A 25,740-nucleotide genomic window follows, 5' to 3' on the forward strand; every position below is an offset into this window, starting at 1 on the left:
CATGGATAGATTCATGGATACAAACAATTGGTACACTTTGGTCAACTTAAGAAATTAGTTATACCCAAATTGAAGTAAGTTTAAATTTAAAAATGTTTTTTCAGTATATAAGTTTATGGTTTAAATCACATAAAGGGTTAATTGTCGTATAAAAATACTTTTCCTTGCCCTGTGGCCACTGCGATCATATCAGTGTGCAAACAGAGCACGTATACAGACTTTTATGTGGTAATGTTTTTGTCGATGGGAAGTTACAGTACGATACTTTAGATGTGTTAATGCATATTTATGTTGCATAATGTCATATTTATCACATGTAAATACACAAACCGCCACCACGTGTCCATGAATCTGTCGTGTTCAGATGCAAACAGCTGCCATGTGATGGAGAACGATTAGGTCTCAGTGCTGCTGGTTAATTAATAACATGCATGCTTACTAATCTGACACGCACTCATCCACACACATTTGTTATTATTATTTTTTTACTTCTGTAATAGCTGCAGTTTAACATACTGACATACTCGTTTTCTTCCTTTTGTCACATATCTGATAGTTTTCCAACCTTGGTGAACTAATAATAATAATAATAATAATAATAATAATAACAACTCACAATTTCCACCCTAACAATGGTTCTGCTGCCATAGAACTGTGAATTGTTCATATTTTATCGACACAGGCTCAAGTGCAGTTAAGTGTGTATAGTACTGTGCCCTTCATTTTATGTTGGCTGTATCAATCGTGCCACTATAATCCGTGCACATCAACGCTGTAACCATATTTGCCAGTGCAGCTTATATTAACCATATGAGGCTGGTTTGTCCAGAAAAATGTGACTGCAGCAGCAATCGACATTGTGATGAAAATCCTCAGCTCAGCTCATCTTACTTGCCTTGTTTCTGTGTCACGCTTGGATGACTGCTGCCATTCTTTCGTTTCCTATATAGGCATGTACAATTAAATACACTACCTAAATTACACCTGCCTTAAAAGAGGCGGATCCCACGTCACAGACAAATGTTTTCCACTGTACCCCCCATAAAGTCATATATTAGAGTTCTTTTTGCACTTGCATGCCACGTTTTAAGCTCCACAGTGTGATTATTAAAGATCCCATATTATGCCAAATCAACTTTTTAATCATTTGAATACTTAAATTTGGGACTCATTCGGCAAAGTGTGAAAAAAAGATGACTCACTCATGTTTTTGTGGTCCTCCTCAGTCTAAGTACAGGAGATAAAAAAACGCTATGTTGACTTCCGTGCTCACTGGGACGTCACAAGACCCTAAATTCCTGGAATTGTTCCTCTCACGGAACTCCGCTTTGTCCGTAAAACATGCGAGAGTGCTGGGGAGGGCAACGGTATCCGAAAAGTTCTATTCTTGTTCTATTCTTGGCTCCACAGTGCAGCACAGAGTTCTACACAAACTTACAGCCTCAGAGGATTTATCTGTCCAGTGGATACATGTTATATATGACGGCAATGTGCCTGCTAGAGCCTGCAAAGGATCCCTTTTCCAAATGGTAACTACTGTTAGCTCCCAGTAGCCTCTGTGGCTGATGTCATTTCCTGTCCTTTAAGTTTTGTTTTACTTTTTTTGTTTTAAAAGAGATACTACTAAACCGAGTGTTCTGAACAGGGCTGTTTTGGCAGGGTGATTGAACTGCTGTGGTGCTTCACCCTTGACCCAAGCATGTCAGACATGATCAGTAGGACACCAGGGAACTAGTTTAACTTGGAGAAATAGGGTATAATATGGGACCTTTAATGGTCTATAAAGGGCACTGACACTGTAGTACATCCTGCCCATAGTGAGAGCAGATTAAATTACAGTTAAATTCCACCTCAGATTATTTGCAAAACAATTACACATTAATGAATGAATAAACGACATTACGGCAGCACTTAACAGTGTTTGCATTTGACATTCAAATGACAAAAAGAGACTAAGAAAAAGGAAATGCAAATGTAGACACAAAATCAATAAATGTATATTACTAAGTGTGTGTGTGTGTGTGTGTGTGTTTCTATGTGCGAGTCTTGAGGTGCAGTATTTTGGCATTGATTGATTTATGGCCCCTCAGAGAGGAGGAGTCGAAGACAGATGGAGCAGCTAGTATATACATTGTGTGTGTGTGGGTGGTGTCTTCTTTCTCTCAGAGAGGTGAATAAGGTGACTCTGGAGGAAATTATGTCTCAGTTTTCACGTGTGCCCCCCCATATGTGCCTATTTATATGCATGTATGTTTTGTTTTTTGCACATGTACGCACTTCTGTTTGAGAAAGTTAGGTCATATTACAGTTTTGCCCTTCATCTTCTTCTCCTCTCCTTCCACCAACAACATCCTCTCCAAGTCCTCCTTATACATCCAGGTGTATATATGCCCTGCAGCGTGTTGACACTCGGGCGAGTGTGTTGACAGATACTGAGAGATAGTGGCGTCAGTATAGAGTGCAGAGTCAGACAGAGAGTCAGAGTTGCAGCAACAACAACACTTGTACTCATTGTTAATGTCTCCAAAAAGTCTTGAGGCTGGAATGGCAACTAAAGTCCACCTCAGCTGGATTATAATGCAGTCAGTGTTGGGCTAATCCATGCAATTTACAGACACATGCATGGATACAGCAAGGGCTGCTGACGATAGTGTGTCATAGAGCGCTTTTCCACTACACAGTTCCAGCACGACTTGACTCTACTTGGTTTTTCTTGCTTTTCCATTAGGGATGGAATCTGGTACCTAGGACCTGGTACTTTTTTTTAGCACCTGCTCTGGTGAGGTTCCAAGTGAGCTGAAACCATAGTAAAAAGTGATGTCAACAGACTGTCAGCCACTGATTGGTCACAGAGTTTTGTCCCTGGAAGAGTCAGAAGGACGACGTCCAACACAAGAATCAAACCGTTCAATACCAAACTGTAGACCAGTTAAAAAGTCTTAAAAATCCTGACAACATGTGTTAATCTCCAATATTTAGCAAGGAAAGTGACTGTGTCAGCAGTACGTAGTGAATGATTCTGTGAACAAATCTATTTGTTTAACTGAGTCTAATGATTCAGTACACTGAAAATAACGTCACGGCAGTTTCATGCAGCCGTGCTATGATGACTCCGCCCACGTTGAGCAGTCGAGCTGTGGCGATTCAAGTCTCACTGGTACTGTATAGTGGAAAAGCGCCAATAGTGACTGTCTCATGATCACCTCACTGCTTCTTGACGTACAGAGGATTGGATACCTGTCATCTATTGTTGCGTGTGTTATTTAGTTTGAACCACACAGGGTTAAATGTCACATTAACAAGATGAAAAGCAAGTGTTTAGAGAGGGACTGTAGAATATTCATGTATGATATACTGGTCTCCATTGCTTGCATTTGCTGCGGATATGTTAAAACTTGTACAGCCTTTGTCGTAAAGTCAAAGCCAAAGACTTTGCTGTGATAAATGTTTTATATCTTTCGGGCATGGCTTTCAGGCACACAGCAGAGTCACAAAGTACACGATTTATTTGCAGCTTTAAATGTTACAGGATCATTGCAGGGTTTTTGAGACAAGGAAAGGTAAATTCTCCCAAGCAACTTTAGTTCCTTTGCTCCTTGTCAGTGTTGTTTAAGATGCAAGCAGCTCATAAATTAGTCTAAACCCATCTGATCAATACAGCCTTCCATTCTCGGAGAGAAAACAAATCAGGTTTGGTGAGACTCTGTTGTCTCCCTCAGGAGGAAGAACCAATCGTCTGAGTGTGGGCCTAAAATACCACACAGAGGCTCCTACATTTCACCTAACAACATTTGTATCGCGGATGACTCCCGTTTACCACAGATCGGGCTCATGACGATGGTCATCTCGAGAAACTCAAGTGCTAGCAAACTATGACATGCATGGACAAAACCGAGATGTTAGTCAAGTCTTCAACTCAAGTCTTGTTGAAAATAATTTGCATGAGCGATCTGAACATGTAGAACATCACTCACTCATCTTCTACAGTTGACAGGGTGGAAGGCAGGGTACACCCTGGACAGTTCGCCAGTCCATCACAGGGACACAGAGACAAATAACTAGGGCTGCAACGATTACTCGAATGATTCGAGTAACTCGATTACAAAATACATTTTTGGACAACGCACATCCGGATTTCAGCTGGCGCGATGGCGGAGATGGAGAGTGAAACAGCTCGTAAAAGGCAGAAAATGTCCAAAGTTTGGGACCATTTCACGCTTAAATAAAAAGCCAACATGGTGTAGCTTGCGTAACCACTGTAAACGACAACTGGCGTACCACAACGGCAAGTCCTCAATGATTCAGCATCTGAGCTCAAAGCATCCAGTTGCAAGTGCTTCCGGCACACGCTAATGTAAACATTGATGTTAGCAGATTTAATGTAGCTTGCTAGGGCTGCAGCTATCGAATCTTTTTGTAATCGAGTATTCTATCGATTATTCCTCGATTCAATGAGTAACTCAAACTACATGCACAAAAGCCCTTGTTCCGACTGGGTCACAAACCCAAGTCTTATTGCCGCAAAGGAAAGCGTGCCAACTACTACACCGAACTGGGTTATCATATTCTGCCAAATACACACAAAAACGGCTAAATATTTGCCCAAATGTTCTTCACTGCATAAATTAACCCCCCCCCCCACCCCCAGAGCCTGAGACATCATGGAAATAAAGGTGAGCAGGGGAGCTGAAATAGGCCCTTTTGGAAGAACAGGTTCCATAAAATGACACTTAATGACCCTCCCGAACTGGCTGTGGAGGGAAAGCACATCTGACAAAATGCCGTGCACAGCGTCCCTACGTGCCGTCAAACTACCTTTAAAGAGACTGGAAGTGTGATTTATGAAGCCCCGAGTTCTGATACGGGAGAGAGACAGAAATGTCAAGATGGCGGGAGAGAAAAAAAGAGTGACTGAAAGTGAAACCTTCGTAGAGTAGTAGAGAGAGGGTAAAAAATATATTTTTTATGGATTTGGAAAGAAATGGGTGAGAAATGCAGAGAGAGAGTTAAAAAAGTGAACTAGAACAAAAAGTGAGACAAAGAAAGACATGGAGGGAGATATTTCTATCTTTTCCACTTATCAATGATTCATCATTAGTGCGGGTTTCAGTTTTCTCCTTGTTTGGCAGAGTTGCACGCCTCCATCTCTCCCTCTCTCTCTCTCTCACACACACACACACACACACACACAGCTACTCAGTGCCGATCGATCGATATGACACCTTCAAGGTCAGCACAGCTCCACTGTCGGCCTGAGGCACCAGAGAGCATGCTCAGTGCACACACCACCTCCTCCTCCTCCTCCTTCTTCTCCATCATCATCATCATCGTCATCATCTCTCTGCAGAAAAGTGCAACATGTAAATCCAGCTCTTGAGATTTTGATGACCACAGCTCACCCTCCAAAATCTAAGCGCACGAAGCGAGTGAGTTGAATAATAAAAGGAAAAGGGCATTTTACAGGTCTGCCATTAGATGTATGATAAGTAGCAAGATCCAGATCAGTACAAAAAAAGATCAGAATTTAGAACTTTTCCAGTCACATCCAGTGCCTTTTAGTGGTATTAGGTATTCAAACTTCACATAATGTCGTCAATATCGACTTACAACAGTGCAAATCTGTAATCTGTAACTTCTGGTTTAACTTCTAGTCGTCCTTTAAGGAAATAAATATGTCAACCCACAGAGATGGTGGTTTTATTGGCAAAATGTCTGGGCGAAATTTCATGGGCAATCCGTCCTGTCGTTTTAATTATTATAGTTTGGAGGGACAGACAACAGCATGTCTGGCATCTGTGAGCTCCAACAACAGCGAACGACAACAATAATACGTCACGTCCAAGGACACGTTAAAGGTCAGTTGGTCTGGGCGTTTGAACGACGCCTGCCATGCCAAAAGTTGTTGTTTGTAATTTAGCGAGTGTAACGTCTTGTTTGCAGGTCAGTCGGTTATTTGAGGTAAACGGCCTGAAGCTATTACGCTGAGTCACTGCAGCACTTGCATTCAAACTACAGGTAACTGAATTGCTGTGCAGTTTTTTCCCCCATTATGGAGCTGAATGGAGAAAATAATCAAGATATGCAGACTGAGTAAAAGAAACTGTAATTAAAGTGTAACTGACAAAGATGATGGAAGGTTAAAGTAGATGGATAGATCATGTGTATTTCAGATATACCAAATAAGAAAACAATATTAGCATTTATGACCAAGTAGTTTTTCGGTATACAGTCACTGGACAGATATCCACAGATACTTGCGTTTCTGAACCAAAATGAAGTTGTTTATTTACTTGTTTGCAGACGTGCATGAGTTATGAATGTGGTTAGGGTCAAGGGAAAGATCGAGGCTTTTCCTCATGTTCCCAGATAAGAATCTGTGACACTGTTTTTGAAGCCTTGAGATTTGTAATTTGACAGTGTTTGTCCCCCCCCCCCCCGTCTGAATAGGAAAATAATTACAAAAATGGCATTATGACTACAACAAATAAAGGTTGTACGCAGCGGAAAGAGAGAAGAACAAATTGCTGGAGCAACAGAAATAAACCCACGTTTTAATTAATTATAGTTTCAGTTCTATTTAATGCTGTAGAAGAGTATTTTAAAGTTATCCTTGTATTTATCCTTGTACCACCATGCTTGATTAGGCCATAGTGCCCATGTTAGAAGGCGTCATAGTTGTGTTTCTTATTTCACTTTGTCTCCCGGAACACAAGGAGCAATTTTGTTTGTTTTCAAATTCTGACGCTTCGAGCTGGAGGAATCATACAAGTCGAAACGCCTTTGGCAGATCCTGAGGGCAGGGCTCGTTTGAAGCGCTCTGAAAACCAAGGCTGCTCTTTTTCCAAAGTGATACGTTGCCTGAAGACCTTGTCTGCGCACTTCCAAGACTAAGATGTGCCTTTGGGTTATCGCAGCATCGCGCCGCTTTGTGCATGCACGTGCACACTTTTAATGAGATACTTTAGGGAATTCAGAGAAATTTGGAGATCAATATATTTCTTAAATCTATTAGACAGTTCACTCGTAATAATGATTGCGGGGACATTAATTATTGTTGCACCAAATTGGACAAACACACCACTCACTGTGCTGCCTGCCACAGTTTTACCATTGATTTTACTTGTTATCGCTGTATAATTTCACATTTTAGTGGAAAAGTGTGTGCACTTCCACGATTGCCATTTTTCCCCTTGTAGGTTATCGCAGAATTGTCCTGAAAAGCGGGTTTGATAACGCACAGAATGTGGGAGATCATTAATGCCTTAAGCCTGTTAGACGACACAGCCGTGACGACGAGTGCTCTAATAGCAGCGATGTTAATTATTCTTGCTTCTAATTGAACAAACACACCGCTCACTGTGCTGTCACAGTTTTCTTAAGCTCATCAAATGGAACGGAGGGAAAAAATAGGATAATGTGCCGTAGTTTTGGGTTGTGTTATGTCTGCTGGATTTTTTTTTTACTTGAAATGCACAGAACAAGGACGCTTGTTGAATGAACAACAACAAGGTTGGGGCAGCGCATGGGCAAGTGGAAAGGGAAGTTAGCTCGTAATGGGAGGGTTGCCAGTTTGAGTCCCCACCAAGGTTATTATAGTTTTGAAATGTTCATTAGTTGTTATTTTTATTTCGTTTCAGGTTAGTTTTTATTTAGTTTTAGTCTTAGTTTTTTCTGGTAATAAGAGAAAGCCTTGACTTGTAGACCTTCAAAAGTAGACATTCAAATGGTCTGTATTCCACACAAAGCTGTATTTATCTACAATTCAGTTTAGTTTTATTTTTAGATTCAGTTTTCTTTGTCCATTGTAGTTTTTATTTAGTTTTTTTCTTTCTTTTTAATTTTAATTTTAATTTTAATTTCAGTTAACTAAATTATTGTTTCACTTCTAGTTTTAGTCATAGTTTTTGTTAACTATAATAAACCTGGTCCCTACTAGGTCAAAGGGCTGGGTCACTCCTGAGCAAGGAACCCCCATTTCTACCCGGGCGCTAAATACTTCTAGTAGAGGATGGGATACATGGGGCGACGGTAGGCTCAGTGGAAGAGGAAGGTTGTGGTTCAATTCCCAGCTCCACAAGTCTAAGATGTGTCCCTGGGCAAGAGACAGTGGGTATGAGAATGGGTATAAGATAAGCGATAGAAAATTGTTGCAGACAAAAACTGTAGAGTTAAGCAGTTATGAGTGGTCATCAAGACTAGAAAAGTGCTATTTAAATACAGACCATTTATTTATTTAAATGCAGAAAAGGAACTTTCCTACTGGGATTAATACAATTAAAAAAAAAACTCCACATGATCATCTTACTATTTTAAGATAATATGAAAGCGCCCATGTGTGAAATAAGGCAATCAAAAGTCTTCATGGAGAAGTGTGTTGGTGGACAGTGAATTGGCAGTGACCATCCACTGGTATTTCTCTCTCTCTCTCTCTCTAATCTCATATCTGTCAGAGAGTCCATTGTGCAGCCACATCAGTTCCTGTCTTCAGCTTGACCTTTTGCGAACAGCGAGGGAACAGAGGGGGAAGAATTAGATAGTAGAAACTGGGAGTGCCGTGTGGGAACAGAACATTATGTATATGCACAATTTGTGAGCGGCACAAATGAAATAATTACAGCGCAGCCATATCATCTCAAACATGTTCCCATTTTGAAATATACGTACAAGGGAGTTTAAAATGTGATTACTTTTTCAAATTGATAAGCAGATACAACATAAATGGACCTTAAATGCATATAAGGGAAGCTAGGGGATCATACAGCTTACTCAGCACATGCACAGTTTACATATTTACCTCCATGTTTAGGACACTGCCGATACATAAGTCTGGGAGTTTAGCTCGTCTGGCGGCAGCTGTGATTTTATTAAAAGACATAAAGAAATGTGTAATCATATTTTCAGATGATACTTTGGCTCCGAGCATAGATCGGACAAGAAATAATGTTTTGGTCCATCATGTAATCACTAGATAAATGTCACTACAGTATGCAACAAAATGAGTGCTTGGATGATTGGAAAGTAATAAAATAATATTACCATTCTTTTGGCCAGTTAATATTTGGTGGCACCGTTTCCAATAAATACAAATGAACTAGATGATGGTTTGTGTGGGAGCGGAAGAAATAAGTGAAAAACCTTTTAGTTTAGAGGCTCTGCCAATGTTTACATGAAAAACAGCAGTTTAATGATAAAGTATTAACTATATATGGCAGTGCCTTGTTTTACATAAGACAACACAACAGTTTCAGTAGCTGTTGTACTTTTAATATAGTGCACACCATATGCTTCTCTGTGGCTGCACATTTATACCAAACTGTTTTATCAGTTTTAAGAGTAGCTGACATTAAATTTCTAAAATTAAGGCAATGCATACAATATTTTTATGTGTTCCAGTCCATATTTATCTTAATAAGGTATTATAACTCCTTACTAAGCTTGTATTACTGGTTGTGCATGTTTAAAAGCTGAGTTTGATCAATAGTGACAAGCACAAAATGTCAATTTCTTTGATTTCAAGCACATTATCCTTTTAATTTCTTGTGGAAATCAGGTCAGCAGAAGTCATCGTTATCAAATATCAATAAATTGCTGTGATCATTATTCATTATATTAATAATCCGAGTACACAAAGTAACGCGTCGTTAGGATTCAACCAACCGCGCTGTGAACGCTTGAAGTGTACGTGCACACGTGGACAGTGTGTGATTGCAGGTTTTTCCTCAGACGGTGTCATGTTTTCCAAAGCCAGGCAGGTTCTTCTCAGTAAAAGGTCACAGCTGCCACAAAGTGTGCACACGTTGGCATCAATGTGGCTTTTTTTCCCTGACAGCATAGATGTCTTTATGATAAGGTCTATGTTAATGAGGCCGCAGCTATCGATCGGCGTCTAAACACATCAAGTTAAAAATGTGGCAGTTTATCCTGATCTCGTTGTTTTTTTAATTATTATTATATAAAATTACAACCAAGCTTTCTATTCTTTTGTATTGGATTCCATTAACGTTGCATCTGGCTGCTTTAGGGTTGTGTATTTGTGCATCTCTGCACAAAAGAGAGAGAGAGATTGAAAACAGCACTACAACAGATAGAGGGGTATTGATGGATTAATTGATTGCTTTGCTCGCCTGTCCAGACTGAGCCAGGATGCCTCAGTCTTCTTGGTCCTGCCTTCCCATCACTGCTGAATGCTAAGGTCAGCAGCTCTGCTCTGCAGTGTGTGTGTGTGTGTATGTGTTTCCTCTTTAGGACATATTTAATGACATAAACTCCTTGTTAGGACAAGTAGTCCAAAACATGGCCCTAATCTGATTTTTGAGGAACTGGTTAAGTTAAGGGCTAAGATTTGAATTGTGGTTAGGTTATGTATGTCAATGTGAGTCCTTAAAAGGATAGCTGTGCAAATGTGTGCGTGTGTGTTGCAAGGCATATGAGTGATAGTGTAAAATAGATGTGCGGTTGATGGAGAGACGAAATAAAAGCAATCAGCGCTTCAGAGAAGAGAGTAAAAAATGTGAGAAAGGAGGAGACAGTAAGCCCTCTGTCTCGTTTTATTTGTATGTTAGAGGCAGGACTGTCAATCACGGATGATTTCTTTGTTTGTTTTTCCCTCCGCTAGCACGTTTGCGCCTGAATATGCCTTGGTCAGAAGAACGCCAACAGAAGTATTTGTTGCCGTTTTCAAATCAGTCAAATCAGGCCATAGTTTATTGATGTCCAGCCCCATGGTCCATAGCCAACACAAACAATTTGCTGAGTATTTTTCACTGACTCGGTCAAACCGAGAGGTAGTAGGAAGACGATACGCCTGGAAAAAAAAACAAGCAGCGCAAGCAATGATCGCACGAAGTACGTCTTTTGTGCGATGTCATCTCTTCGCCAAATTTCCTACGTCGCCTCAAAAGCATGTGAGAAGTGCATATGGCTGATTTCTTCCAAAGTGACTTATAAGTGACACATGCTGCCAGCACAGCCATCGGGAGCGACTTGGCGGTTAAGTGTCTTGGCCCATTATTCATTGACAAACTGTAAATGGCAATCCAATCCAATCCAATTTATTTATAAGGTACATTTAAAAAAAACCAACAGCAGTCGACCAAAGTGCTGTACAGCAGTAATTAAATACATAAAAACATAAAAGACGTGTGTAGACAACATCTCAGCCGCAAAGTGCAGACTCACGTCGTCTCCAAGGCAAACAGAAAGCAGTTTTTAAAAGAGATTTTAACCTTCCGTTACCGACCGGATTTGGCATGCGTACTTATAACTCCTAGAAAGTTTGTGATGTCTAGAAAATTCAAATTCCGTCAGCGGAGATTGGCGCAGCATCCTGTCCGACCTTCATGTAGAGGAGATGGATGGATGGATACCGGAAAGCAGCGAAACAGAGCCCATACTTTATTACGGTGATTACGGTAGCCATCGAGACTTCTGCGAAACGACCGTCCGATCACAGACAAGATTCACTAACACAAGTGTCACAAGTTTGAGACGTCAGCTTCTCAGTACCGTAATTCCTAAACGGTTATATAACGAAATAATAATAATATCGAAAGTGAAAGTTTTACCTGTGTGTGTACATATATATGTATATGTGTATATATACACATATACATATATACACACACATATATATATATATACATATACTGTCAGAGCCCTGAGACCGATGAAACCATGTCACAGAGCAAACACTCTAGTGATAACTATCACTACACATATTCTAATTGTACCATTTTAAATAATAGATTATTCTACACAGATTTAAATTCAGATTAAAAGAATATGTTACAAGACTGTTCACTCCCATAATGTAAATGAATACATTTTAAGTTGACGACATGTTGCAATGGTTAGGATGACGTTAGGTTTTTAGGCCAGTAGTAGTTATGGCTTAGAGTAAGTCTACAGGAAATGAATGTAAGTTAATGTAACATCATCTGAAGTCATGGGAACCAGACTCTCTCTGTGTGTGTGCGAGACAAAGTGAATGAAAGAAAATGTGACAAAATGTGTTTGCTCATGTCTGACGAGCGAGCTCCTCTTCACTTTCAGAACAACAACTCGTACTGTATGTTAGCCAGTTGGATTTACAACAGCACTTCCTGAGGTCCAGCCCATGTTGCCAAGACCAACGAATTTTGCTGAGCTGTCCAGCTCTTTTCTTAGCTGACATGAGAAAACACACACACACACACACACACACACACACACACACACACACACACACACACACACACACACACACACACACACACACACACACACACACACACACACACACACACACACACACACACACACACACACACACACACACACACACACACACACACACACACACACACACACACACACACACACACACACACACACACACACACACACACACACACACACACAATCAGACTGAAGCTGAGGCAGGAGGAACAACACAAATGTACAGTATGTTCAGAAATGTGCTGATTTAACAGATGGTACACAGAGTGCATGAAAAGTGTGTGTGTGTTTGTGTGTAACGGAGTAATCTTCATCGCTAAATACATTAAGAGCGATAAAGTGCTGTATTACACACATGTATCCTGTAAAAAACCATGGACAGCATTGAAACTGATTATTTATTATTATTGAATGCTACTCTTCATTATTAGTTAATATGTTAATGAGTATATTTTTCTTCAAAGTCCCAGAGATCTTGTTAAAATTGGGTCATAATGAGGCAGAAGCTCAGGTTTAAGGGTTAAGATTTGAATTGTGGTCAGGTTAAAGGATAGGGTTAGATATTAAGTGGTTACACACCTGTGTCCAGGTGTTGCGGGACCTAAATCTGTTTACACAGTCACATTATGGGGACTTTATACGGCCAAAAAGCCATAATGTAAATAACTACATTTTAAGGTGATGATGTGTTTTAAGGTTGAGGTTAGGGTCAATTAGGCCAGTAGTATGTATGGTTAAGGTTAGAGTAAGTCTCCAGGAAATTAATGTGAGTCCATTTTACTGTCCCCTGAATTTACGGAAACTGTGTGTGTGTGTGATATGAAAGAGAAAAAGTGATTATGTGTGAGAGATATACACGGAAAATGTTCTTGTATTGTGTGTGTGCAGTCAGAAGGTCTGCAGCACAACACGGTCGACTTCTGTTGCCCGTTGCATGCTGTTGTCACGGCAACCTGCGTCATTGCCAACCCCGCTCTGCTCCAAAAACTAAAACCAAATCATTGTCACTACGGCTGTATCTGTAACAGAAGTGAATCACCACACACACACACATGAAGCAGCACCTGCCACTGACAAAGGTCAGCAGTCTATACCCGAACAGACAAAAGACGTCCAGTCGTAAAGCTGCAGTTCATCACTGCAGCGTTAGGCCTCAAGCTGAGACATATTTTGCCCCATTTTACTGGCTTTGGTTATGAAGTGAGTCATAGGAAGAGAAGGATTTCTCTCTCCTTCCTACAAGGACTCACACTGATTAGCAGCCAGAAGTGACGTTGACGTTTTCAGTATGAAACTGTGACAGTGAGTCAGGGTGGCAATGCTGCTTTGACACACAGAAGCATGTTAGAGCAGTCATTTCCTCGCCCGATCAAGGTACTTCTGCAGCGGAGAAGTTGGGCCCTGATCCAGTTTTGGCTAAATGCATAAACCATCACATGGAAGCGTCTGTGATACTAATAAACCCCTTCTGATGTTCAAGTCCTCTGCTGTGTGCGGGAACGGTTAATCCACTAAACTTCCACTGTTCACAAACACGAGCATTCAGCTGAATCATTGTGTTTTATAGTCCAGGTACAAATGAGAGTTCTCAGAACGGTCCCTGGTGGATTGTTATGAGGTGATTCTATGACAGCGGCAGAGCAAGGAAATCTCAAAGAAGCTTTCCTCAGCAGCAGCAAACTGTGGGGCTTATTGTCTTCACAGTCACACTCTAGTGGTTGTAAAGTGAGTATTATTGATACATTTGTTGTTGTTGTTTTTTGTCCGGCTTAGTTTTAGTCTGCTGCCAAACTGCGACCTTGTCCACAAAACAGAAAATGGCAAAGCCAGCTTAAGGGGGAAAGCAGGCTGTTGTTCTTGGCTCACCCTCAGCCCGTCTTCTATCATAAAGTGTCAGCCGCCTCGGATGGTTTTCTCCTTTACATTCCTGCACTGACAAACGTCTCAGCCGTTACTTCCTCGGTCTGCCTTTATTTCCACTGTGCTCGCTCCCTAATTACACATCCTTCTTCTTCCCCCAGACCTGCAGCAGCAGCAGCAGCAGCAGGGACAGGGTATAAAATAATAAGCATGTTTTCTGTTACTGTGATATTAAACTCAATCTGAGTCTACTATGCTCTGGCCAGCAGGAGAGGACAGGGTATATAGAGCTGGGATCACTCCAGAAAGATTTTTTTATGTATTGGTGGTGTAACTAATGGCGTGTGTTTCCACTATGTGGTTTGGTTCCATTAAATAACTGGCCCCAACCATTCTATTTACCGGTTCACTTCTCTTGGGATTCCAGAGTAATGGTACTGTACTGGGCTGAGCTAAACCCACAACAGTCAGCTGATTGACAGGTGTTTCCTCAATGCCTGCAGTTTGACGTCTTGTAGAGAAAAATAAAGAGCCGCCCACCAAGTAAAGGCACTGTTCTCAGTCGAAAACACAAGCCCGACCGAGGGTTTTACCGTTCCAAACCATACTGTACTGTACCATGATAGAAACACAGCTTAACCCTTCAACATCCGTGCCTCAAAATATTCATCTGGAATTTTTTTGTCCTGTGACTAAGTGCTTTTGTCCATTTTTCCAGAATAACTTTCAATATCTGGCAGTTATTTACAATTTATGGCATGGTAAAATAGTGTATTAACAATATGTGATGTATATGTAAGATATTTAAAAATAGAAAACTATGTACAGGCATTTTTTTTCCAACTTTTACCATTTCTGGTGACAAAGATGCTGATTCGCCAGCTTCCTGCAACAGCACTTCCACATGCAGCTTCTCAAACCTTTTTTTTCCAATAGCACAAACTGTCGCATAATTACGGTAACGCAAAGGGTGCTTGCTCAAACGTGTCATCTGCGATACGCTCAGTGTTAAAGGGTTAAAGAAAAGCTAAAAAAAATCATAAAGTGCTTACACTATGGTCTTTATAGTACAGCTTAAATACCAAATCTAAACACACTTGTTCTCTCAACAACACACCGGCAACGGCACTGCGACCACATTTAGCATACTTCATTTCCTAGAGTTACTTATAATTACTTTTCAATAAGCGTAGAAGGTGTTGGTATAAAAATAGCTTTACTAAACATGCTGTGTAGCAGTATGTCTGTCTCTAATGAGACCCTGAGCACACATGAGGCCGTGATGTTTGGCTGGCACAGTTCCTACCGTCACGTACCACATGTATCTTTATAAAGAAACATGCAGCTGGTTATCGTTTATGAATCGTGCTCGGCTCGCACAGGTGTCACACAAAAAACATGAAACAGAGCTGTGTGCTTTCTGATATAGGGTAATTATACAAAGTGTGAAGAGCATGACTAATTTACTAAACCTCTCTCTTCTAATATCAGATGTTCTAATCTAGAAAGTATGTACAACACACTAATTTGTATACTAAATTGTCCATGGTACTGACACTTCAAATAACTGGACCTCTCCAACAAATGCATTTTTTAAAAATTATTTTCTGTTATTATTATTGTTGTTATTATTTTACAGTTCATTATTATCATTTTTTACATTTCTGTTGTTTTCTTCCCTTACAGTTGTTTTGGGTTTTGTTACCATTTTTTAAGTTTTTTTGTTTTTCCCTTCAGGCTGTGTGTTATTTCAGAACATCCCAGTGGAGGTGGTCTCACGCTAAAGGAGATGGACACACGGGAGACTGAGAGAGAAAGATGTACTGTGTTTATGTGCGTGCGACATAATGTGTTCATAAGAGTAAGAGCGAGAGAGAGAGAGTGGGGAGAAAACAGGAGCAGGGAAATGGCAGACGGTGAAGGAGAGGGGCATCCACACATCAATCAATGCGAATGAAAGAAGTGGGCTCTGTGGGGAGGTCACAACACACCCATACTTACCTCCACCCCCACTGGCACACAAACACACACACACACCGCACTTTTCCACTACACAGTTGTAGCTCGGCTCGACTACACGCTTTTCCATTAGCGATATGACGAGGTATTTTTGGAGTACTTGCGCATGTGATGTCAACAGGCTGCTGGACTGATTGGTCAGAGAGTCGTCACTGGAAGAGTCATGTTCACGATATCCGACACAGGAAACAAACTGAACAATGTTGAACTATGGATCAGTTAAAAAGACGTAAAAATCCTGAAAACATGCGTTAAAGCTCCCATAGACCGGAAGTTCCAATTAACCCTGTTTTTGGTGTGCATCTGCGCCATTACCTTCGTTTCGAAACCAGCAGAAGCCATTTAACAATGTTTTCATAATGAGTAGCAGTGCATCCACCATTCCAGAGGGGGAGCTGTGCTTCCGAGAGCTGACGTGCTAATTACGTCACTTCCAGGTACCTGGCCAATCACAAGACAGTTGGGAAAGCTCTCGTTGGCTGGCCAATCACAACACAGTTCTGTCGTCTGGGGATGAGATTTTGGTCTGAAACAGCGCGGCTGACGAGAGCTTCAGTGAGGAGAGATTTCTATTGGCTGGTTTGCAGCAACTAGGAGATTTTGACCATAAAAACAAGTTAATGTATGGAAGTAGACCTCCATAACTCACATGTATGCGATAGGACCACTCTATGGGAGCTGTAATCTACAACATTTAGCAAGAAAATATCTAAAATCTTGATATTTAACAGAGGAGTCTGGTGTATTTAGCGCCAGCACTGCCAAAAACAGTGATTTTCAGCTGCATCACAGAATTGATTCTAATGCTTCAGTACACCGAAAAATAACTGCTTTGCTTGTGACTAGTTTGTGATCAAGGCATTTTCGTGCAGCCGTAGTAAGAAAACTCTGCACCATGTTGAGACAGTACTATGGTACCACCCAAACCATGGAGACTTGAGCCGTGCTACAACTGTGTAGTGGAAAATATAGAGGTCAGGTTCGGGCTCATTATTAATTTTTCAAGGTAGAAGAGCCAGGTAGAGCTCTGGGACACAGCAGCCTGATCATCCAATCAAAAAAGATTCTTCAGAGACACATAAAAGCCTCACAGAGGATGAATCATTCAGACGAGAGGAGCAGAAAACAGCCATTAACCTACATCTTCCCTCCTACCTCCGCTGAACCCTCTCTCGACAAACTGCAGCTGATTTTGTGCACGCGCCATGCAGACCCCGCGTGCTGAAGACCAGTTCACAACATTCCTTCATACAGCTGCACAGCGCGAATCTGCAAGTAATAAAGGTCATTAGAGAGGAAGGCAGTTTGCTGTCAAACTGCAGCATAAGCATTAAATTAGTTGTGCAGGTATTCAGCACCACACAGGTCGAAACATCCCACACTTCCGCCACGAAACAGAGAGAGTTTTTCAACAGCTCTGTAGATCTATTTTGAATGAACTTGCTATTAAGTCTCGATATGATTGGCATTATCATTTTCATTTGAATAACATATTTAAAATGATTACTGTGTGATATTTTTGTGCAGATCTGTGAGAAACCAAGCTGTAGAATATGATGTGTATAGGTCAGGACAAGGTTAAATCTAAAATGGTAATTTTTTCACACATTTTGGCTTTAAGACATATTGCGCCAGTGATTTGAATACTGCAGCAAACTGTATTGTACGAAACCCCAGACATGACCAGGAAATAGGTATGTGGGCACGAAATTAATGACATTATTTACATTCTTGTGGAAAAAAGAGGGCTGAAAATTTGGGATGGACAGAGATAGTATGATTTATTTTAGGTTGGAAATGAGTTACAAAGACATTCTCGAAAGGCTGGCATTGCAAGTGTCATGCCAAGGTAGTTATCCCCATCAGGATTTGTATCCGCTGCTGTGGGAGGGGTTGAGTTGCTACCTGTAAAGTAACCTTGCTCTAAAGCCCCTTTTCCACCTATGGCACCAGCTCGCCTCGCCTCAGTATGGCGCGGTTTAGTTTAGTTTTCCACTACAAAATAGTACCTCCTCAAAGTGGGCGGAGTCATAATTGCACGGCTGCATGAAACTGCCCTGACGCGTCACACAAACGAGTGACTAGTGACTTGTAAAGCAGTTGTTTTCGATGTAATATTATGAATATGAATATGAGATTCAATAAGGAGATTTAAGACATATCTTTGGTAATTGTTGGAGATAATCCCAGGTTTATAGGATTGTTAAGCCTTTTTAACTGATCTACAGTCTACGGCACTGTTCGGCTTGATTCTTGTGGCGGACTTAAATTCCTGTGACGACACTCTGACCAATCAGTGACCGGCAGTCTGGCGACGTCACGCATAGCATCGCCTCAGCTCGCTTTGCAGTAGGCACTAATAAGTCGCTATCGCTAGTGGAACGCAAAATAACCGTGCTATGCGGAGGCAAGACAAGTCAAGCTAGGGGAAATGTGCCATATTATTCTGTTTAAATGCTTCTTGCTAACGCAATGTCAGGGCTTTGAGAATATTGCTGATTCGTCGCCACAAATCAGTCTTTTTTTCCCCATGTCCTGGGGCTTTGTCGTATTGCGATATCGATAAAATGTTGATTAATTGTTCAGCCCTACTACATATAAATCATAGATGGATTTCTTTTTTGTTTTTAACAGTACAAGATGTTGAACCTATCTGTAACTTATCAGCAAACATACTGTTCAATCTGTCAGTACAGGCACACCCTGACGCTGACAATGAACGTCTCTTTGGTTGCCCTCCACCCAGCCGTCTTATCTGAACAACAGATGCAGTCATGCAGGAACGTTTCTCTACAGTAATACACATGCATACATATATGCTGTACATGTATAATAACATTAACAGTTTTGGCTGTCCTGTTTCCCTGTCATGTTTTAAAGCCACGTTCCACATATACAGTCACAGTGATGGAACATCTCTGTTACATTATGTGCTCACACCCACAAACAGTATACATAAATTAATAATTACATGCACGTGTCATGTGCTTAAGTGCATCACATATGCACGCCGTGTCCACAAAGGTAACATTTTACCTCACAGATGGCGTTGGCTGAGATTGAGGTCAGGGTAGATGCGCACGGAATATTTGATTTGAATATTGAGTTTTTTTTTCCGTGGAGTGAAAATGCAGACACTTTGAGTGGTGTTAGAGAAGATATCACAGTTTAATAGAGTAAAACAAAAAAAAACGTGTTTATCGCAAAACCTCAGACAACCAAACTGGTCAGCAAATTTAATAAGGAAAAAAAATAATAAAGGCGCCATCTTATGTTTTCAGATAACTGATGCTTTTAAATTGCATTATCTTAAGAGTGTACACTTGATTCATGTCTGCATCCATTAATAACTAAGAAAAAAGGAGGCCTGTGCACTTTCACTGATGCATAAAAATCCACATTTCAAGTGGTCTTATTGACCATACTGTAGCGTTCTAGCTGTTTAAACTGTATATTGTGTTTATATTTGACTTATAATTCACCTTAAAGGTTTACTTCTTTACTGTTACAGTGACTTTCAAACTACTTTTAATAGTATTTGTGTGTTTTTTCCCAAGGAAATGGTTAGTGTAGCACTGGAGATAAACTCCCACAGCTCTGTGAAGCCTTTGCAGTGTGAGACTCAATTAAATTGGAGAGTTTGGGAACCGGCAGCAAACTGGGAGTTGTGATTGATTGAACATTTGCATTTTTTTTATTTAGAAGGTTTTGTTCATTTGTGCATTTACAATTAAATTGAGTTCTCATAATTAGAATGAAGTCCCTTATAACAATCCATTTGGGGCTTTAAAAAGCGGAACAAAAAAAATGAACGTGGCAAAGTGCTAATTAGAGACCATTAATTCAGAAACATCAGAGTGAAGAATGCTTGAAAATGCGGTAACAAAATACATTTATGAAACAAAAGTTGTTATTTGTTTTTAGACTATAAAAGTACAAAACAATTAACGCAACCCAGTGGTGATTTATGTGTGAGTTGTTTTGAGCGCTGGGCACGTTAACTGCAGTTAATGGCGTCAACGTTAACGCACAATAACGCATGACGCGTTTCCATGACGACTGACCGTAAAAAGACGCTTGTGACGGCATGTTTACGTGCCGCGGCACCGGAGTCCAGGCACCGTTTACCAGTTAGCTCCTTTAGCGCCGTTTGCTGGCGGTCCGTTTATTAAACGAAAAGAACTGCACTACAAATAAGCAGCGTACCTGTGTACTGCGTATGTGTGCCTCTGTTTTTAAAGTTTAGCGTTATTTTAGAGACTCATTTTAACAAGTCACGTAAACATGACGCCACGTGCGTCTTTTTCCGGTCAGTCATGGAAACGCGTAATGCGCTAAACCACTATTTTTTTTAGTTTCAAATCAATCATTAATAAGTTCGTATCACAATTACTATCAATATTGACTAATTAGAGATTTAAAAAAATAAATAAATAGAAATGAATAAATAATAAGACCCTTTTGACCATATTACTCTGCCTTAATTTCAGGTAATTATTATTTGCTTGCAGCATTACTCACTACAGTTCCTTTCTGCTTGTTATAGCATTTAAGCTTCTTTGTTTTGTTTTTTTGCACACAGTTATTCTCATGTACATACATGCTTGTTTGACCACTGTGAATCACACATAAGATTTATTGGAAAAGGTTGAAAATGCTAACACTGTAATGGTACAATAGATTTATGAACTGGAAGCGAATGTGTTTTTTTTTTTAATGTTTTATCTTATTTTGTCCTTTTAATTTACTTTGTATGTATGTTTCACAGTCTTATTGTTTTTTTGTTTTTTTAACTAAATTGTTATCAAGTGACCATTATCATACCTCATTTTTATCATGTGTCCATCAGCAGTGGTAAAGCTTCACCCACACATTTTTACCAGAACATTTAAGTCACTTATTATACCTCTCTGCAGTCAGGTTCCAAACAACATATCTGAACTGACTTCTGGCCTTGATCCACATCCATAATCTGTGTATTGCGACATTAAAGCTGCGTTTAAGAAGCTATTCTGTACAATTGTTCAAAGGGCTCATTTGAAAAAGATATTTCCTTCTTTAGAGGAAAGTTTCCTTTTCAATAAAACCATTCATTTGTTGGTGTGTCACGTGTGTGTTAATGTGTCTTTTTCAAACTGAAAGGGCAAAAGCTTTTCAGCGTGTCGTCCACGTTTTGTACTCGGTATTCCTTTATCTATCGGGAACACAAATAAATTAAACCACCTAAATATGTGGCCACTCTGGATTTTGAAATGAATGCCACATACAAATCCTCTTTTTATTTTCTCAGGTGCTTCTCATAACTGTAGCCACCAGTTATGTGAAGTCAAGGCTGTTTCTTTTGTACCGCACGCTCATAAGGATCTGTACACGTTGTTAAAGCGCCTGCAAACTACAGATACTCGTGCAAGTTCAAGATTCATGATAGTGTGTTAATTGTTTTTGAGCAGAAATTAGGAAACGATCATCATTTTCTGGTTATGAACGTGGTAGGGTTTAGTCACGAAAAGCATCTGTTTTACATCCATAAAACAAACCAACGCGTGAAATCACAGTGTTAGTGTTAAGAAAACTCGGTCACAAACTATTACTGAGCTGTGGTTCACCACATTGCAGAAACACCACGAATGCCTCCATGTTCAGGTGATCATTTCGTCTCAAAGACTAAAATTATGGCACTTTCCAAATGTTGACATGCTGCAACGTTAAAAATTCAGCTTTTTCTTTCCGTGCAGGAATTAAAAATGCAACCGTGGTTTGTTCAAAAGTTAATTTTATCTATTTTATTGATCACTTCTCTCCTTCACTTTCACACCTCTGACCTCCTCAGAGGTTCTTTGCGTCGGGAGTATTGGTCTTCCAGTGTGTGTGAAGAGAGGAGGATGTGGAGGAAAAAAACAAAAAAAAAACAAGAGGATGAGGAACGAAAGCGGGGTGGAAGACACATGCGTGGAGATGAGGAGAAGAGGAAACGTCTATTTTTAACAGTGGATAGTACAGAGACAGGGGAATATGATAGGCCTCTGTATCAGGACAAAGAGGGGAGGGATTTTTGGCTTGTGGAGGCAGATTCATATAGATGTTTATCTAACTGCAGTGTAGAGGAAATTTTACCCACCTACTTTATCCATCCCACCAATTCTCTGTACTTTCCTCTCCGTTAGCCATTCTCCCCCTCTGCCTCATGTCTCATCCATCTACTCTTGGTAGAAATTCAGCAGTTTCCCGTTGATAATTGTTTTGTTTTATTTTGTTATCTTGTGGACATGACAGAGACTTTGTACGTTAATTTGTAAAAAGTAAATTGAATGAGACATCCAGTTAGTTATCTAGATTCGACAACGAACAGTAAAAAATGTGACAGTCTCTGCTTCTCTTATCATTATCATCATTATTTCCTTGTTGCATGTATTAACCTAATAAGGAATGAGTACATAAATAAAAAAAAAAAACAGGACAGGACAAGTTATCAGCTTGTGCATACACACACACAAAAAGAGCACAGGCCAGGATATAATTAAGCTGTGCTTCCATTCACACCAATCTTAAAATAAGTAACCAAACCTTTAAGATTAGTATAAACATCATCATTATTATTTATCTCATCTACTTACTAAACTTATTCAAATATTACTAATTCCTGCACGGACACAATGTTTGTGAGAAAAACTAATTTCCATGATTTTATTCCTTCCCGTATTTTTAATCAAATTTATCCTTCAGGTTTTCAGCCAAACACTCAGTAAATCTGCAGCTCCTCTTTCCTTGCACTTTAAATGCTGTCTCCTCAGTCCGTCTCACTCTACCCCTCCGTTTGCTCTTCCTCCTGGATCAATAGATTACTTCCTCTGTTCGGCAGGGTGACAGCGAAGTTTAGAGACCGTTGGGTTTATGTTACAAGTCATCTGTGAGTGTGTGATTGTGTGTGTGTCTGCACAAATTGTGAAGGGCTTAAAGGGTCATTGAGGTCGTTGGGTAAACAGAGGCAGACGTTATGTTCTGACTGACTGCGCCACTGCTTTGATCCATCCAGAAAATACAGAATTAGAGGGTTTTACATGAAGGTCATTTCTTGACTTTAATAAAGAATCTGTTCTGTCATATTGTGGCCAAGTGTTTGTTCCGACTGTCAACTGTTTCTGCTCCGTCATGATGCACAATTGGCAGCGCACAGCAATTGAGCAGAGAAAAGCCGGACACTTGTCAGTCTAATGTTGCTCTAACCCCTTCTGTTACCATTTGGCATGAGTACTTCTCATTACGGTAACTCCTTGATCGTTTGTGATACATAGAAAATTCAAAAACTATGGACTGGTGATCTGACCACTGTGACCTCGCCCTTTCAACTTATGTCAGCTGAGATTGGCGCAGCATCACTCTTGTGGAGGATAAAGGCGTAGAAGATGGATGGATGGATACAGGAAAGCAGAGAGTATACTTGTCATGACGGTAACTGTCCAATCCCAGACAAGATTCAATAGCGTAGCATCTCAGTACCGTAATTCCCAAACGGTTGAATAACTTTTATTTTTCGATACAATTCTACAGCCATAACATCTAAATAAATCCATTATCATGATGGTCGTAAGAGGGTTAATCAGTATCGATATCTAGTGTAGTCCATCATCATCTATTAAGTGTCGGAACCCTATACTTTAACCAGTCTTACACACTGACCACTGCCGATAGAATAATACACGGTTATCTGCCAACAACTGTTGTCAGTGCTCATCATTTTGCTGACAGAGTGACTGACTGACTGACTGACAGACAGGCTCTGATGAATTTAGATCCTCATTTAGCCTCTCTCCATCCATCACCATGGGCAACAGTAAATGGCTTCAGTTTGTCACATATGTGCCCAGTGAGCATAAGAGACAGATCGATACTGTCACTCAAAGTCATTGTTTTAACTCAGTTACAGTGTAAACCCCTGCCATAAAACTCCTGCTCTGCTCCGGTCCCCAAACCCCCGGGCTCTCACAGCAACACTGGTGTCACAGCGGCAACTGAAGGAGCTAATGAATGGACTGTCCTTATGGGCATCCCTGTCGCTGTGGAACACTGTGTTTGAGTCAATTGTCAGTGTGTTCAACTCGAATCTATAGCTCCTGAGCTTCATCTTTGCCCATTTTCCCTCGCTGTGACTGCATGTGTGTCTGAATTCGTTTAGAATGCTGTTATTAGGCTGAATCTCTTTCTTGTGTCTTACTTACATTCAAACAAGAGAGGTTTTCACCACATCAAATCATTGCTATATGCTGACAGAACACATCTGCTGGGTTTTACTAAGTGTCTCATTTCCAGCACCCAACATAAAGCTTTAATAATGAAACAGGCCCTGTGGAGTTGTGGTCATTAATTTAACAATGCCATTATTCATGACTAGTGATGCCCATTTCTTGACAGAAACAGCTGTGCTCAGTCACATCCAGGGCCATTTGTGTTGGTACACAAAGCCGATCAAAGTCATCCGGCGTCATAACCACAGATCAGGGCTCTGCAACCATTAGTAGTAAAAGAAATAAATGTAATCTGGAGCTGCAAAAACCTATTTGATAATAAGTATATATAAAGTTTTATAGACTATTGATAACAAACATAGTTTGTAGCATTTATGAAATCTGTTGACATTTCATTACTGTTTTTACCTCAATATTACTGCTAAATATTGAAAAATCATTTGGATTTTATATAGTTCATGAGAAAAGAAAGACAGAAAAGAAAAGAAAGATAAACATATTTTTTTCAAAGCTACAGGGAGCACTGCAGAGGCGTTGAAGAGAGCAGCAGGTTGCAGACCCCTGCCATGGACCATATACAAAAATTGGATGTAATCATCTGATTTCCTCTCTCTGAATCTAACCTGCAAGTTATAAAATATTGAATTGCCCCCCGGGGACGACGCTGTTGTTTGCAAGAAGAACTCGGTTTAAGAAATTGAGCCTTTCTAACTTTCTACTATATTTTTTAAATCGGTAAACATTTTCCTGAAGAGTTAATGGTCTCAATCACTAGTTGTGGGCCTACAATAACAAAAAAGAGACGATAAAGCACAGCGCATATGAATGGACAGTGTTATTGATACCTGGTATGATCCAATAAATTGTTGCAGGTGACGATCCTGAGAAGTCCTTAGGCCTCAAAATGAGTTCCAATTATTTCGGGTGACCAGTTGCCATTTGATGATTAGACATTTCTCGTTTTAACTTTACCCAAACAAACACTCCAGTTTTTACTTACATTTGATGAATGACTTTGTTACTGTGATGATGGTACATCGGGTTCAAGTCGTACATGCTTTCCAACTAAAAGTGTTACCCAGCGTATGTGAGCCCCTGTAAGACCGTTTAGCCTCAAAGGGACAGGTTCAATGATATTATTCACCGACTAGGCGAGAACTTGCAACATCACTGAAGAGGAAAATATATCATTTCTGAGGCAGATTACATATGTACAGAAATCTGCATCACTACATGGAGCTAATTTAGGGAAAGAAAATGTATTTGCCAGTCCTGAGTGTCTGAATTTCCATTCACTAATTTAGAAGACTTAGACGAAAACACAGCGCGCCCGGTGGGAAATTAAAGGATTTTTTTGGTTCGAGATTAGTGTGAAAACACAAGCTTACTAAACTACATACTT

At 40.2% G+C, this 25,740-nt stretch overlaps 1 protein-coding gene across 1 annotated transcript in view; it reads left to right on the top strand.

The window, feature by feature from the left end:
- ntrk2a (neurotrophic tyrosine kinase, receptor, type 2a) overlaps positions 1–25,740 on the top strand; it is a gene marked incomplete at both ends in the record, with an annotated part of 74,768 nt that overhangs the window by 19,532 nt on the left and 29,496 nt on the right. The gene's annotated exons all lie outside the window — the stretch shown is intronic.

Source organism: Microchirus variegatus (genome assembly GCF_963457635.1).
Source record: "Microchirus variegatus genome assembly, chromosome: 18".
Lineage (NCBI taxonomy): Eukaryota > Metazoa > Chordata > Actinopteri > Pleuronectiformes > Soleidae > Microchirus > Microchirus variegatus.